Genomic DNA, 4966 nt, shown 5'->3' with positions numbered 1-4966 from the left:
CTGTTCCGTTCCCCGAAAGTGCAATGCTTGTACAGATGCCAGAAACCACATCCGTCGGGTCCGACTTTCCTCTGGACAGTCCCCAGAATTTAGCTGTGGGAGGGAATAGCCTCCAGATCTACACGCTGAGCTCCGGTGAGCTTTTCTCCTTAGCTTTCAGGGTTAACGAGGGTGGCTTTACATGCTCAGAGCTGGTACTACAGAAGCACTTAGACCGGGAGGAGAAGCAGGAGATTAGTTTAACTGCAACCAATGGGGATTCTCCACCCAGATCTGGCACAGGCCAGGTTTGCGTTATATTCCGGGATAGCAACGATAACATCCTTGTCTTTACTCGCGCGATTACTAAACTCGTCTTCCGGAAAACAGCCCCATTGACCAGCAAATCAAAAAAGATCGGGTATTTCAGCTACACTCTGCCACAGGAGCAAGACGAATCTGCGGAAGGGTGGATTTTGAGAAAGCTAAAAGTTACCAGATGGAGCGTAGCGCCACAGACTAGGGGGTCTGTTTGCTTACGGCAAAGTCCTCGTGGAGGTTCTGAATGTGAATGACAACCCGCCGGAGATAGCATTCACATCCTTCACCAGCCCTATCCCCGAGGAGTCCCCCCAAGGACAGTGGTGGCCCTGTCAGTGTCAGAGACGCTGATTCCATGGACGAGGGGAATTTTGCTGAAGGTCCTGCTTTCAATAATTACGATGAGCCGCGGACCGCAATGGCTTTGGACCGGGAGAGAACATCGGAATATAAATACAGCCATGTCTGTTATGGACTCAGGGACGCCCAGCCTAACCACTCACATATCGGAGGACATCGTCTCCACGCAGACATCGGACATTTAATGACGATTCTCTAGAATTTAACCACATATCCTACACTATATACTTGAAGGAAAACATCGCCCCAGCTGTACTGATTGGCAATGTAAATGCTGTTGATTTAGATTCAAAGCGGATGGCCAAAATGAAATATTCCTTAGTGCAGAGTCTGCCTTGTATCTCCATAAATTTTGAAAATAATAATATATATGTTCTCAGAACCCTGGAGAAGAGGTAAAAAGGTAAGAGATTGCCAGGTTGCAGGAAGAGTGGGGGGTGGCAGCTCTGAAGTCCATGAGGAGCTGAAGTCGCCATCTGAGTTGTTACAATTAATAAAAATGACAAAGCCCTGTGCATTTTATACCGTCTGCAGAAAAGCACCTCCACCCTGGTTCTGAGAGCAACGGAGGCGAGTTACGTTGTGGCTAAGGTGGCGACATTGATTCTGGTCAGAATTTTTGGCTTTCCTACGGACTGATGAAGGTCACAGACCCGGATCACTGTCGGACTCAAAATGGAGAAGTAAAGACCGACAGACCAATTATGGACAGAGATCACGTTAAACCAAAATTATTTGTTGTCTAAACAATGGACACCAGCCCTAATCCAGTGCTGCTACGCTAAACATACTGCTAGTGGATGAGTTTTCAGATGCGCATATACCTGTGTAGGTACGTAAGAGGAGCCGCTTGGCATATTAAATATAAATATATACTTAGATTGAAATTGGCTTCGCCAGAACTACATATCTGATGGCTGATCAACAGTGAGTTCAGGTTTATCAGGCCTTAGTTTCCTAGTTTTCCTGTTAAGGACCCAAATAAAGAAGGGACTTCAGTGGGTACCCAAGAAATCGCTAACTTCGCGGAAGAAACAGAAGCAACGGGACACATGAGATAATTGCATTGAGGTGTTTTATGGTATTTACCTGTGGAGAATAAACGTTCTGGGATGTCAGAGAAGAAAGGATGTGGAAGAATCAGAATCTATTTTATTTCTCTGTTAATTTATAATTCTCTCTCGTATAATGGGAAATAACCTGGGTTAAGACTTTTCTAACTGTGAAATATTATAATCACAAATTGTACTTAAAAGAGAAATCTTTGCCATGCAGAGAGTAACTACACGCAATAAGTTTACACTGCAAAACGAGGGATGTCTTATTTTAGTTGAGCCACGAAGTGGCGATATTGCCAAAGACGGTGCTGAAAATGTAGCTTTTCAGACTCCATCAGCCCTCGGTGGAAGCTGCATCTGAATCCAGACAACAACGGCTCTGCGCCGGGAACGAGTGACAAAGGATTACAGGGAAAGGGCGGCTGGAACAATTACAAATTTAGTCAACATTGAAGGACAAATCGTTTTCCCTCTAGCACAACATATGAATGGCTGCAGCAGCTTTGCAGAAAGGCCTGTGTTTCAGATCTGACCCGGGAATGGCTGGCGGAATGGAGAATCACTCCAGGAAAAGGCAAGTTCTGTCTTTCTTTCTATGTCTGTGTGTGTCCTTGGGGGCGTGTGAGACAATACGTTATTCTGTACCCGAAGAGAAGAAAAGCGGGTCCCTAGTTGCTAATATTGCAAAGGATTTGAAACTGGATGTAGGGAAATTGTCTGGTCGCAGTGCCCGGCTGGTTTCTAAAAGCAGCAAGCAATATTTTGAGCTGAACACAAGCTCCGGGGATGTGATAATAAAGGAGAAAATAGATCGTGAGGATCTGTGCGGACAGAGGGACCCGTGTTTGCTGCAATTCGAAATTGTGTTGGAAAATCCACTGCAACTGTACCGAATAGAGGTACAGATCGAAGATGTAAATGACAATTCCCCTAATTTCTCTAAAAATGAATTCGTTTTAAAAATGCCTGAACAGATCCCCATAAACACCCGCTTCCCCTTGGAAGGAGCCCAAGATTCAGACATAGGAACAAATGGCATCCAGAGCTACGTAATAAACCCCAATGAGCATTTCCGTCTGCTTGTACAAACCCTGGACACTGACGGCAGTAAATACGCGGAGTTGGTGCTAGAGAAACAATTAGATCGGGAGGAGCAGGCGCAGCTGATGCTGATTCTCACAGCCGCCGATGGGGGCCTGCCACAGAGAACCGGAACAGCCCAAATACGCGTTAATGTGCTGGACAACAACGATAACTTCCCGCAGTTTAGTCAGTCGGTGTACAAGGTGCAGTTAATGGAAAATAGTCCTAAAGGTACTTTGGTCACTAAGGTTGAAGCCAGTGATTTGGATCAAGGTTCAAATGCAGAAATCACCTATTCATTCCGGCAGGTGCCTGACAGAGTCCTCAAGCTATTCAAATTAAATCAATTATCCGGAGAAATCACTGTTTGGGGGATAATTGACTATGAAGAAAGAAGCAATTATGAGATGAACATCCAAGCCACGGATGGCGGCGGTTTTTCTGCGCACTGCAAAGTCCTAATACAAATCAAGGACATGAATGACAACGCCCCGGAAGTGACGCTGACATCCCTCACCAGCACCATACCCGAGGACTCGTCCCCGGAGACAGTGGTGGCCCTGTTCAGTGTGAGCGACCGAGACTCCGGGGACAATGGCAGAACGCTCTGCTCCATTCAGGACAATGTCCCATTTGCTTTAAAATCGACTGTAAAGAATTATTACGAGCTTGTTACACAAAAGCCCCTGGACCGAGAGAAAGTGCCTGAGTATAACATAACCATCACAGCCACAGACCGGGGCACTCCGAGGCTCACCTCCGGTCCGTGAGGGTCATCCGAGTTCAGCTATCGGATATTAATGACACCCCTGTATTTAATGAAAGTTCATACGTCATGTACCTGAAGGAGAACAACCCCGGCCTGCTGATTGGAACTGTCCGTGCTGCTGACCTAGACACGGAGCAGAATGCCAAAGTGATGTATTTCGGCATTGCCTGGCAGCATCGGTGACCTCCCCTTCTCCCTCCCATCTCCATAAACTACTCGGAGAACGGGAAGGTGTACGCGCTGCAGTCTCTGGATTATGAGCAAAGGAGGGATTCCAGGTTACAGTGAGAGCTGCAGATGGCGGGTCCCGCCACTGAGCTCTGAAGTCATTGTCCGAGTTGTGATCATTGACGAAAATGACAACGCCCCCTTCATTTTTATACCCTCTGCAGAACAGCAGCTCCCGCTAATGACCTGGTTCCCAGATCGGGAGGGCGGGTTACCTGGTGAGAAGGGTGGTGGCTGAGTGATGGAGATTCTCGGTCAAATTTGGCTTCCTAAGCTCACGCTCAAGGGCCACAGACCCACAGTCTCTCTTCACTGTGGGGCTCCAAACGGGGAAGTGAAAAACCCACTGCAGGCTGCATATAATGACCCGAGATCTCTGTGCAAACCTGAATCGTCTGGTTAGAGACAACGGATGAGCCGCCCAGATCGACAACACCTCGACGCTAATGTGCTTCCTGGTGGATGGGTTCGAGATACTGCCTGACATGCATACCTAGGATGTAACCAGCAAGAGGAGCAGCAGCAGGAACGTTAATCCCCTGTATCTAGTTGATTCATTTGGTTCATTCATCTTCCCTTTTCGGTTTTCTGTGGTACAATTGTCTCAGCCGAGCCTGTATCAAACAAGGCATGTGCCCGGGAGAATTCTTTCGTATGTTCCACACTGGGCGAGTCCGTCCCGTCTGGTCGGTCGGTTTGAGCTTCTTCATGTTCAGGTGTACTTATGAGTGAAGTACGTGATCATGCCCCTGATCTTGACATCCCCACAAATCGTGCAGAGACGAGCGCACTGGGACTCTGCTCATCTATTGTTATGAGGTTTGCTGACAACTGTGGTCTGAGTACAGCCGTGTAACTCTTAAACTTTCTCACGCGCCCCGGAGCTAGATCTATACGTCTCTTCTCCGATGGACACCAGCAGGTGTGCAGGAGGGTCGTTTTTGACTCTCAGATTAACTCTGAGCTAAAGGAGGAGAAGAGAATCGATGAGAGAGGTGAGTGCTTATTTCACTCCATTACATCATTCCTTGCTTGAATAGCTTGTTGGGCTAGCTCCTCTGAAAATACTACAACTACTTCATATGTCAGAGAATTTAATTTTCCGTATGGAACTTTTTTTCTGTAGTTTAATTGTTCATCTTCTACAACTTGCAGCACGTTCAAGTAA

The 4966-nt window shown here is 47.0% G+C and overlaps 1 pseudogene; it reads left to right on the top strand.

Annotated features, from left to right (window-relative positions):
• The first annotated feature begins 2098 nt into the window (after nt 1-2098).
• On the top strand, nt 2099-3980 carry LOC116828700 (protocadherin beta-16-like; annotated as a pseudogene).
• The last annotated feature ends 986 nt before the right edge of the window (nt 3981-4966 follow it).

This window comes from Chelonoidis abingdonii, chromosome 7, assembly GCF_003597395.2.
Source record: "Chelonoidis abingdonii isolate Lonesome George chromosome 7, CheloAbing_2.0, whole genome shotgun sequence".
In the NCBI taxonomy this organism is placed as follows: domain Eukaryota; kingdom Metazoa; phylum Chordata; order Testudines; family Testudinidae; genus Chelonoidis; species Chelonoidis abingdonii.
The sequence above is the reverse complement of the archived record's forward strand: the minus strand, read 5'-3'. Positions and strand labels throughout refer to the sequence as shown.